Source organism: Cyanistes caeruleus, chromosome 2, assembly GCF_971803275.1.
Source record: "Cyanistes caeruleus chromosome 2, bCyaCae1.hap1.1, whole genome shotgun sequence".
Classification (NCBI taxonomy): domain Eukaryota; kingdom Metazoa; phylum Chordata; class Aves; order Passeriformes; family Paridae; genus Cyanistes; species Cyanistes caeruleus.
This window is the reverse complement of record NC_141702.1, coordinates 95,474,569-95,487,224: the sequence shown is the minus strand read 5'-3', so window position 1 is coordinate 95,487,224 and position 12,656 is coordinate 95,474,569. Positions and strand designations below refer to the sequence as shown.

At 37.1% G+C, this 12,656-nt stretch overlaps 1 long non-coding RNA gene across 1 annotated transcript; it reads left to right on the top strand.

The window, feature by feature from the left end:
* The first annotated feature begins 379 nt into the window (after positions 1 to 379).
* LOC147655018 (uncharacterized) lies at positions 380 to 4,437 on the top strand. The gene is made up of 2 exons (XR_015283658.1): positions 380 to 592; positions 974 to 4,437. It is a non-coding gene; the product is annotated as an uncharacterized LOC147655018 (long non-coding RNA).
* The last annotated feature ends 8,219 nt before the right edge of the window (positions 4,438 to 12,656 follow it).

Genomic DNA, 12,656 nt, shown 5'->3' with positions numbered 1-12,656 from the left:
ATCACTTAGTTGCTAGCACAATGTTTCTCAGGAATGCAGAGAAAATAATTCTTATACTTTTTATCATATCTTAAACACTTTTCTTAGTAGTGCTACTTTGTCTCTCTGCAACTGATTAACAAGTTTACCTCAAGTGCAGATTCCAGATAATCTGCTTAGTGAAAAAAAATCTAATTTTTATTTTTGCTATTGAGTCTTCATAGGAGTTTAAGCTCCTCCACTGAATGTAGATATATTTATCCTCTGTAACTGAATGTTATAGGCAGATACAGAAACACAAGATGTCCAGTATTGTGGTGGACATTGTGATGCACATCTGAGCTGCACAGGGGACTGTGACACAGATAGATTTGAACTCCCTAGTTCCAAATGGAAAAACAGTTTGGCAGTGACAGCAGAGAGCTGTACTAAAGCTAATTATAACATTTTAAAAGCTGCAAGAGCTCTCTCCCACTTCAAGGCAAATGTACTGGAGGAACTCAGCCAGATGGAAGCTGTGTTTCATACATATAAATCTCCTCTGTGAAGGAAGTTCACCTTCACACATCCTGCTTTTACACCACACCTATGGATGATCTTGGTTTACAAACAGGTGACTCCCAAAGACTGCTGTCTGTGTTAAAAATTATGGAAATTCTGTGAGTGGGAATTTAGTGCAAACAGGACCAATGGAGTGTCTTGTCCCTTCCTCATTCAAACAGGCCCCTGTCATCACTTCTCCTCACATATTAATTTAATTTAATTTCCACGGACTGCAGTGTTATAATAAAGATAGAATGTCATCCCACAGAATTTTTATAAACATTAAAACAAAAACATCCAGTAAAAAAAGTCAGAAGTAGATTTTATGTACCCTTTTTGCCCTTTTTAGTATAATGTTTCACCCTATTTTTTTCAGGCATAAATGAAGCCCATATTTCTTTAGAATCACAAGTCCCAGAGCATGAGTGTGAATAATCTTTTATCATTTCAGGCTAAGATGGTTTATCAGCTACTGGATCTGCCACTTCTTCAGTCACCTTTTCAAGGACCAGTTACTGATCCCCTGTCACATCAGTGAAATTTATGAGAGGAGGAGCAAAGAGAAGAATAATCCTGTATCTTGAGGGAAAGGAGATGACATTTGTCTGAAAGGCTGGCTTTATTTTGGAAATGGCAGCTGTTTGGAACTGTTGACAGATTGGGAGTGTTAGAAATTGTCCCAGGCCAGACGGATTACTATCTGGGTCCAGGTGAATAGGTCAAAAGTACTTTATAAATGATGGCATCTATTCCCACGTAGCTATCACCACTACGGAGTAGTATAGGTAACAGCTATTTTTATAACATGTAATTGAGTTATTTTGGAGCAGTCCCACACAGGTCAGGCGAATGTATTTTTTTATCATCTTCCTCTCCTTTTGCTGCAGAAATTGCAGTAACTTGAGACATTTCTAGTACTATTCCTAATTTAATTAGGATGGGCTGAAGGCAAGATATGTAGGGAGGGGTGGTAGAGAAATTGCTCTTTCAGTCAGGAAATCACATTCAGTCTTTTTCTTTCTGCTATTTCCTGTGACCTGGATACACTGATGTGTTTTATAGTCATGCTGTAAGAAATTTTTTCAAGGAACAGGAACGAATCAACCAAATTAGAACTAGAAAACTAGGATTTTCACCCATTCATGAGAGCTTGAAACTTTCACTTCTTGCACTCTATTCTGCTGCATTTTATTTATATTATCATGCATTTTTCCAAAGAACAAGTAAATTTCAATTTAATTTTAAATGGATGTAAAAGAAAATGGAGAAAGCCTTCTCACTTTAATTTAGTCAATTGAATATATTATAGAAATAAAAATATTTGAGGTTATGAATTTTTTAAGGTGTTTGGATTGAACAAATACCCACAAACAGTGTGAAAACCGCAAAGTCTTGTTTTGTCCTAAAGTGTCCCTCAACTCCTTGATGGCCTTAAATACGTCTCAGAAGCACAAGTTAAAGCCTCATCTCCCTCACTAGTTTCCACTTGTGCGAAAATCCTTGGAAATGCTCGACAGAAAACTCTATCAAGCCTTGCCTGTTTCCACACAGATAGCAGAGCTTCTTTTGTGAATAGTTCCCTGGGTAAATTTAAAGTTGTTAATGCCAGGTTTCTACCAATAAAACTTAGATTTAAGAATCATGGGAAAAGTGAAGACAACAAGTGCAAAAGTTTCTGACAGGAGTACAGCACGGTATTTTATGTTATGGTACAGATCACCTCACAAGTTTGATAAAGCTAGTTAGCTTATTTATGTGTTAGTGAAGATTCTGGTCCTAAATTACCTTCTGGCAAAATGCTGAAATTTTTCCAGTAATTTCTACCTAAGCCTCATCTAGAGAGAAAACTGACACCATTCAAAGGTGCAGAGCAAGATAAAGACCATGTCAAAAGGTTGCAGTACATTTGTTTGCACTCAGTTGCTTCAAAGTCGTGCATCTATATGTAGCAATCTTCTAGGAAGAGCTCCTACATGTACTGTGGAATTGAGAAGAACTGTATTCTCACAGAGCTGTAATGAACAGCTTAGAAAAGTTAATTATATGCCTTAAATGCCTTTGAATCTTTCTTTATGTCTGATTTTTTTTCTCAGCGCAGTTTGAGACTACTACAAAAAATCTTATCATTCCAGAATTCAGTTCCAAACCATGTGTCAGCAGAAAAGCTCTAGTTTTCAAGTTTTCAGGAATATGTCCTCTCCTCCTCTTACTACACAGGTGACAAAATTGTTTTAAACCTCATCCATAATTGTTCTGAATCAGAGCATGTCAAATGAGCTGTGATGTAACAACTGCTATAGCAACTATTCATTTTGATTCAAAACCTGAAATAAACTGCTGACACATCATATCTTACATGCTAGAGGATACGAATTTTGGCATACTGTAGCAATATTAATATAGTCTACAGAAACTGTAGTAATATTAATATATTCTATGGAAACTGAGAATACTCAAATATACATATAGTATAGAATACTTTTGGCTGAGAATAATTTTGAGAATATGGATTTAAAGTGTATTAGTTAGCCTCTTCTTAACTGTTATTAAGAACATGCATAATTAAGCCAAATTAATCTAATTATACTTCCAACTGACAATGGTTTCCAGTTGGCTGAAGTTTTGCAGAGCTCTTTTGAACTTGGCAGCACACATTAACCTTTCCTTTGAGCAGCTGACCCTTAAAAAGATGTCCCACTAAGAGATCATATCATGTACAATACAGTCAACCACAATCCTGACCACTGAAAGGTCAATAATTTCCATCATCTTTCAATGTTAGGAATACATTAGGGAGATTTTTACTCTTTGTTTCTCAAAAAAAGCCATATTTGGTGAGCTTCCTCTTCTTTGTTTCTATTTAGTGAATCTTGAATTATTAATTGCTTATACAGTAAAGCTGAAGGAGGTCCAAGATATTCTGTACTTCAGACAGGATTTAACTTCTTCCATACAGAAAGTTATTCTGAGAGCCAAATTCTACGCTATTCATTGGGAACATTGTTCAGTTATGAAGAACAGAATGTGTCAACGTGTAAATACATCCATATAATATATACACACATCTATATATGTATGTACATATATAGCCTATATTCTAAAAATATATGTATAATCCCTATGAAGGTCCATCCTAAAGATCTAAAGATGTCAGAAATTGAAACCACCAGTTATTTTTTTTCACCCCCAGCCACTCAAAATTCTCTCATGAATAGAAATTTTCATTAATTTTTAAGCTTAAACTCTCAAACTTCTTTTTAGGTTAAATAATGCTTGTGTTTCTCATTGGAAAAGACATATTAATGGGACCAGGAGGGCTATGAAGCACTGTTCTCAAGGCCTGTGTAATGCATGAAAGGATAGACTTTGTCTAAGCAGAGCTTTCAGGAATTTTAGTATCTCATATAGAAGATATATCCAGGTGCAGAAATATGATATACATGTCATGCTGAACACTGATCTGGGTGCCAGAAGTATGTGAGTATCTTGCTGACACTATTTCTGTTGTTTCAGGGCTTTTTTATCTGAGGCAGGTCATTTTTTGTACCTTGATTTCATAACTGATTTTTAATCTTTCTTGTTTATTTAGGATGTCTTTCTTTCAGCATAAAGATTATGTTTAATTTCTTGTTTGAACAGTATTTAACACTTCTATCCCAGTGAATACCTGAGAGCACTCTGATAACTAGAAAATTCTTATACAATTGTTTCTTCTCTCATTTTAACCTTTGGTATTCCATCATATTTGCTGTTGGCAGAATAAAATGTGTTCTTGCATTTCCTTAACAAAAACCCCAAGATAACTGCTGCAGAAATATGCAATAGCTGCAAAGTGATGATCTGCCTTACGGCAAAGTGCATGGAAACATGTTCCGAAGCCCTTAAACTGGAATGAAGAGCTAATTAAAAAAGAAAGAGGACAGCAATGAACACTGCAATAGTTTTACCCATAGACTTGAGAAAACACAGATGGAGATTCGTTGAATCTGTATTTCTCAGGGCTACTACAAGCAGAAAAAGATAATACATATTTAGCTATCTTCTCAGGAGGCTGTTTAATAATAATAGACATCATGTTTCTTTACTCTGCTCCCAAGGCTCTTTTAACGGTTATATAATATGCATACATATTAGGGAGGAGTTGCTGGCATCCCTGGTTTTCTTCCTTTTCTAACCAAATGTCTGAACCTGAAGCTAGAGTCAGGTTTCCTCTTGGCTCTACTTCTTCTGGCCCTTGAAGGTAGAGTTTTTGGATACACTTCAAGAGAAAGGGTGGAGAACAAGTTAACCAGAATACCTCATGGCCTGAGCACTTCACTAATGTGACAGATATGTGTTCAAGTATTCCTTGTTTGAAGAAAGCACAAAACTCCTAATTGCTAGATGAATTAGTGGAGTATTATGCAAAAGGATGGATACCAAAGCATATGAGTGCTTTTATGCTATCACATATAACTGCATAGAAAAAAAAGGTGGAATTTTCATGGCACTCTGCCTAAACTTGAACTACGAAAGAATATTGTGCAGGATACAGTACAGGACTGAAGCTCCTGCCAAAAGAACAGCTCTTTAAATCATTCAGGCAGCTTCCAGGCAAAGCACAAAGATTATATATATATATATATATATATATATCAGACATGGTTTATTTATTTCACATATAAAAGAATATTAATCATAGAAGATACTAAAATAATGATAGGCTATGATTGGTTATGGTTACTTCAGAAGACTTAATAACCTAAGACTTTTTCTGTTATTCTATTTTTGAAGTAATGGACCAATACTTCAGAAAGTGAAGGGCTTTGGACAAATAAAATGTTTAAAGAACATGGCTTTTGGATTATTTCTTTTCTTTACATCTCACCTTCAATTATTTCAGAAGTATTTTACCTCTACAAAAATCTACTGAGTGTATCATTGTACAACCAACATAATTCTACTCCTTCTGTAGCCAAATAAAACAAAGGAAAATATTTGTACAAATGCAGTCAATTTCCCTAAAATTATTTCCAATCTTTTGTCATTATCAGCCCAGGATTAAAGTTGTCTTATGATCAGATAGATAAAATGGCAAGGACCCAGTTCTGCTACCTTTATCTAGAGCAGTGGTCTGGTCTGGAAAAACAAACTAGAGTGTCATGGAATTATCATTATATTTAAGTTAAGCACATTTTCAAATCAGACCTCTTAGATGTGAAGGTGAGAGGTGCTACAGACACTTGTGCATTTTCAGCATCTAATTTAGCTATGTTGCTGTGGTCTTAACATCCTGAAACCATAACAGAAATAAAAGACTGCTGGCAGGCTGTGCTGGAAATATAAGTAGGGTGTCCAAAGGCTCATTATTTATTTACACACCTAAACATAACCAATCTCCTCATGTACCACTTTCACCCATAGGCTAAAACACATAGTTTTACATGAAGGTCATACTTGTCCTCATGTTTTGGAAACATAATCTGTCTTTTAAGGTTTGCAGTCCTTGTTCCAAGTGTGGATTTATAAATCTCTCCACTTTCAAAAAATTAAAGAATTCTTAAGGCTTAAGGTTGTTTTCATTTGGATGGGGCAAGTATTAAAAGCAAGTCCACTACATACATATAGACACGCACATATTTCTCATGAACATTTGAGAAGGTATAACTTGGTATCTGAAAGGCCAAGATAACAGAACAAAAACTGGCCACCACAAACTTTTTTTTCTTTCTGGACACAGCTGTGAGGTGTCTCACCTTGACATGCACTGCTGGAAAGAGTTTTGAATTAATAGTGATAGCTGTGTTGAACTTCAGTATCAGAAAGTCATTAAAATTTGAAACTGATTTAAAAAGCTGTTCATTTCAGTTTAAGTCTCCTCCTTTTTCATATTCCCCTTCCAGTCCAACACCAGAATGCTGCAGAAAGTCCAAGTTTGTCTAAATGATTTCTAAGGAGAAGCTGATGCACTGTGGGCTATATCTGGCAGTCCAGCTGCTGGACACACAATCTATATAGGGATCTGATCCCAGCCTATGGTAGGAATATTTTTGCCTTTTTTCAGGATTTGAAGGTCATAAGGCTGATTTCAAGAAGAAACTTTGGGGCTTTTCTTGGAGTGCAGTGAAGTCTAAAGGGGTGTCCCTGTTTCCACCCCTCTGTAGCCTACCACACCACCCTGGTACCGCAGGAGGAAACGCTGAGACATTTCCGGAAGGAGCTTCTCCTCTGTGTAAGGGATGCAATAAAGCTTGACACGCAATATAGCCTGCAGAAGGCTGTGCAAGTCCTTGTTCATACTCCTCAAAAATCTTATTGAACAATCTAAAAAAGGTAAAAAATACCATTTAATTTGAAGAGCTATTCTCTGAAAAATCTTATATTTTCTAGATAGACTTCAGCCTGGAAATCAAGTACTGTCTAGAGAGAAGATCAGCTCAAAGCAGAAATCTTTGGATTACCAAAATTATTTTAATAAATTGATTGCTATAGTCTAGAATAATCCTCCCTAAAGCTAAACATTTATAAACTTCAGATGATCCTGACATTTGAGGAGTCTAGCCCAATGCTTTACTTTCTGTTGTTTATGGCCCAAGTACAGAACTGAAGTTTTCCACATTAATTCTGTGTGAAAGCAGAATTAAACCCAGAAATTGTTTGTTCCTTATTCTGCCACAGTCTTCCCAGATAAATTTGGTAAATTGTTTACAGTCTACTCCCATGTTTGAGGCCCTCACTGGATCAAATGTCTATTTCCTTTTGCCCTCTCTGGTTTAGACTGCAGACTCTCTGGGCTGTGGACTGCCTTTTCTGATAAATCTCTACACAGCATAAAGTACAATGGAATATGATTACTTGTCTGGAGATCTTAATATAAAAGGATCTAATATAATGCAAACATTAGGAGACATAATACCATGTCATATCATATCAATGACAGCAGATAAACAGAGTCAGCCTACAGCAGTCTGTGTGGAGAGCCTGCAGAGACCCTGCAATGAAGAGGGAATATAGAAATGGAAAACAGTTTAAGGTTTTCCAGAGATACAGGTTAATTCCTTCTCCAGTAACCTTGATGAATAGGATGAAGGCCATAAAACATGAATGCCCTTCTTAACTGAAAAACAGGTAGCAAACGAGCTGCCCCTTTAGGATCAAAAACAATATTAAAAATGAAAGATATTATTACAATTATTTTAAGGTTTTAATAGTAGCATTTATCAATAGCCCTTCTCACTGGAGAAATTGCTATAGATACCCAGCTGACTTACAAGCAGCTATATTGCTCATAACATCAAATGGCTGGCCAAACAGTACCTTCTTTTTCTTTTCTATTCTTTCTATTCCATTCTTTTTCTATTTTGTTTCATGCCCAAGAATCTAGAATCTAGAAAATACATTTTTAAACAAGGAGTAGTTCATCCTCTGATGAATACGGCTGAGGTAACAGCAGAGCTGCTAATCTTAGGAAAAATTTACCTCTGTAAAATTTTGAGATGCTACTTATTCATTCCTCTCACTGTTTACTTTCAAGGGCTAAATAAAGATGAAAACTTGTCTCCTGAATGTCTGAGATATAATAACAGGCTGCATCTCTTTCTCCTACCCCATCAGTAGGCTATATTTGGTAGTATTATGCCAGATGCCTCTGGGTTCAAGTTAGTTATTCAGCAAAATTGAGAGACAAATTAAGAGAAAACTGGAATAGCCTTAAGATCAAAATAAAACAATGTGTTAAAAATAAATTGTATTTTGGATTTTTTCAAATTTCCTTTATAGGATAGACAGATTTAGTGTCATCAATGTGTTAGTATGCAAATTTCTGAGGAAAAAGTACTTTCCAAATGACCCACTTTCCTTGGGCATCAATCTACCCCTTTCCCTTCTGGTAGTGTGGGGATTGTGGCAGAACTTCCGTGTGCTCCCGGGACCTTGCCATTACTGAGGTGTTTCAGGCTGGCAGTTGTTTTTCAAGGAGATTGTCTTGTGTACTCATCTAGCTGGGAAAAACCTTCTGCACTTCTTCTTTTAGGATGCAGAGGTTAAGAGACAGAATCATGAAATGATTTATTCTGATATACATATCATATTTATTCTGATATACACCCACTCCTTTTTCTTTCCAACTCTTATATTTCCATCCCTCTTAATCATAGAACTAGAGGATAATTAATCTGCAAGGGACCTCAGGAGGTCTCTAGTGCAAACTTCTACTCAGCTCAGCTTTAAGATCAATTGAGGTTATTTGGTGCTTTACTCAGACAGGAATTCAAAACTTCCAAGGACAGAGATTTCACCTCTTCCATACTGCAATACTTAGTATTTAGATGAAGTATGTTCTTGATCTACTGTCTCTACTCCTGGTGATGCAGCCCAGAATGTTATTTGTCTACTTTGCTGCCAGAGCACACTACCAGCTTATGTCCAGCCAGCCCCTCAAGTCCTCTCCTGCAGAGATGCTCCTCAGCAAGTCAGTCAATGGCCTGTAGTGTTGCAGCAATTCATTTTTTTCCAGATGCAGGACTTGGCATTTGTCCTTGCTGAATTTCAGAAGACTCCTGTTGGCTCATTCCTCTATTTGTCTCAGTCTTTCTGGATGGCAGCTCTGCCCAAGGTTTCACTGACTGATCCACTCAGTCTGGCATCATTTGCAAACTCAGTGACCATGCACTCCCATCACCTCTGGCAAAGCCTTTCTAAAGATGCCAAACAGGGCAGGGCAGGGCAGGGCAGGGCAGGGCAGGGCAGGGCAGGGCAGGGCAGGGCAGGGCAGACCTGATGTAGTCAGCATCAGCTTACAGGCAGTTTGATCCACTTCCTTCACAATCTTTTAATTAAAAAATTTAATTTAATCTTTTAATTAAAAAGTTTAATTAAACCTTTTTTTACCCATCTTATAAATATTTTCCTTGTTCAGCCTTTTATTATTAATGTAATGGTAAAGACTACTCTTATTTCCATTTGAGTTTTGTCTCCTTTTTGCACTGTTACTCCTTTATGAGTTTTCTGCTTGGACAAGTTGATATCCTGCTACATGTCCTTGTTTTTCTGTGTATGGGGAAGGGCCATTCCTGTACTTGGAGGATACTGTCTGCAAACTTATTCTGAGCTTCTTTCCTCTTTGAAGTTCCCTCTCATGGCATCCTATCTACCATTTTCCAGAGTAACCTTAAATCTTCTCTCCTTCCTCAGGAGCGGAAGGAGAAACTGAAACTCCTATTTTATATTGCCTACAACCAAAGGTATCAATGAGTATTACAAACCAACTAGTACTGTCTTGTTGAGTGAATAGCAGATGCAGCTATGCCTCATTGGTATAGTACCTATACCTGACCATGTGTGTTGTTGCCCTTCCAGGAGATATCAGAGAAAAGAAAGTTCTCCAAAAGAACTGTCTGGGTACAGAGATTTCCTGAGTTATTTAAAAAAGGCTTCTTCTACCCCCTCATCCAAAGGAGACAGTCTGTAACACAATTCTTTGTTCTGGACATTGTGCATCCCTCCACAACAACCTTTCAGCCCTGTGAGCTGTCCCCCCACAATAACCCCAGGGGTGATGCAGTTTGGTGACCACACGCAGAGCTCTAGTTCTTCCTGCCTTTCTCTTTGGTGGTGGATATTTGTGTACACAGCCTGGAGATGGGCCTTCTTTTTCCCTTTATTCCTCACTCCTAAGGTCTGCCTTGTACACATCACCCTGGTATCATCCTATTGGGCCATCTTATCTGTAAAACTGAGTATGGTGGATAAGGAAAGCTAAGAAAAATAGATTAGATACACATACACATAGGTAGATATGGATGTTAGACCTTAGAATGGTGAATTAACGCATTCTGAAAACGTGTCAAAGGCTTATGCAGCTGAGAACCCCTCTGAATGTGCAGATAATCTGAAATGTGCTGAGGAAAGTAGCTGGAAAACTGCAATGCAAATAATGCAAGAAGAGGTTGACACCTTTCTATACACTTCTCCAATTAGCAGATGGTTTTTAAATAATCCAAATCTCTGCACGGCCTAAAATAAATTCCTGTTAGATAGTTTGATGTGACGCAGAGAAATCTCTTTTAAATCATAAATGTAAACCAGACCTCTTCATGATATATCAGTTTTCTACTGAAGATGCTGCTTTGTTATTTCCTCCTCCCTACCACAAAGGCCATTGACAGCTTTTTCTTACTTAATTAAATAGCTACACAATGTCATTAGTTACGACATTTTTTCCATGTTTTAAACTAAGACCAGCATTTTTAAAAATGTATTGATGCACTGTAATTATTGTAGCTTTCTAAAAATAATCTACTAAAATTGATTTATAAAATGTCATGATCATGCCATAACTGTATCTAAACTGTACTGAATTACACTTAACACCTTACACTTAACTGTGCATTTAAAATTTATGCATTTACTTCTTTGTCAGGCACCTATAGCTGGTTTTGGTTGGCTAATGGTAACCATTAGGTTCGTGTGCAAGACCTGGCACAGTAAGTACAGTTTGCTCTAATAACAGTTTTACCTTAAAATATTTCAAAGGCTGTGCTTATCTTATCAGGCAAGAAGACAGCTCCTGGCAGTTAGATCAAAAGTGTCATTAATAAAAGTTAGTGGTCAGCTAAATTTAGTTATGTTGCACTTGGGACAGAAGTTTGGGATTGAATGACAGAAGATTGGGTATTATATGATCTTTGGAGATCATACCCTCTATTTTATTAAGTTTATGGGTTTTATGAAGCAAAAATACTGAGCACTCATTAAAATTAATAATAATTTAGTGGCATCTCTTTAGTTTGATAGTATAACCTGTCTTTTCTGCACTAAAATCACAAGGTGATCAAACATGAAAACTTTGCAGGCAGTGATAGAGCTTGTAATCTTCTACTTGCAGCTCTGGGTTTGCTTATTTTCATTGCTTTCTATTTTACAATGTTCTTCAAATCCAAACAAACTGAAAGCGTTCTGTCTTTTTTCCATCTGTCCTTACTGTTCGCACAATGAAATCACTAACCATGAAATTAAGTCTGTAAGTAAAGTTCTGGAGCAGAGAGTGTTAGCAATATGAATAATGGATAGCTCATAACTTAAATTGAGTCAAGTTCACTGTCTATAGATATGACTGCAGAAAAAGAAGAATAAGAAATTCTCACAGTGGCCAAGTTCACTATTAATGGAATTAAAACTGTCACCAGACACAGTAGATTCATAATTGTATTTCTGAGTTATTCCCATTCCCGAATAATGACTGTAAACTGAACATGAAGCGTTATTGAAGCATTTATCCTCTTCATGAGAATGAATAGTATTATTATTCAGTATTATAGCAGAATGAATTGGTATGAATGCCAAATGCTTTTAAAGTTTCCTACATAATTTGTAACTAAACCTCCACCAAAGTGATGACTTTCTCTGTTCAGCCTCATCATCTCAGTGACTGAAGAAAGAGCAAAATAATTCCTCAGCCTACCCACAAAGTGCGTGCCAATAGCAAGGAGTCAGAATCACAGAATGGTTTGGGTTGGAAGGGACCTTGAAGATCACCTCATTCAAACCCCCCCCTTCCATGGGCAGGGAAAACTTCCACAAGAGCAGTGTGCACAAGGCCTCATCCAACGTGGCCTCAAACATTTCCAGAAAAGGGGCATCCACAGCTTCTCTGGGTAACCTGTACCAGGGCCTCACCACCCTCACAGCCTAGTGTCAATCTACTCTCTTTCAGCTTGAATCTGTTATCTCTTGTCCCATCACTTGATGCCCTTGTGAAAAGCCCCTCACTCTTTACTCAGCTGGACCCCTTTAGAGACTGGAAGGTCTCCAAAGACTCCCCAGAGCCTTCACTTCTCCAGGCTGAGCAACACCAACTCTCTCAGCTTGTCTTCATAGGAAAGGCGCTCCAGCCCTCTGGTAATCTTGGTCCACTTCTGGACTCAGTCCAACAGGTCAGAAAACTGTTTAGACAATGCTCAGGTGAAGCAAGATAATTAATACACAATTTTTTAAAAAAAATTAAAAAAATATATTAATATTAAGGTTCTTTACTATAATTCAAAACATAACAGAGTTTACTGAGAATCAAAAATATTTCACAAAATTAAAAAGACAGAGTGATTACTGAAACTTTTTTGTGCCTATTCTAACCACAGGACAATAGGGTTCTTGGA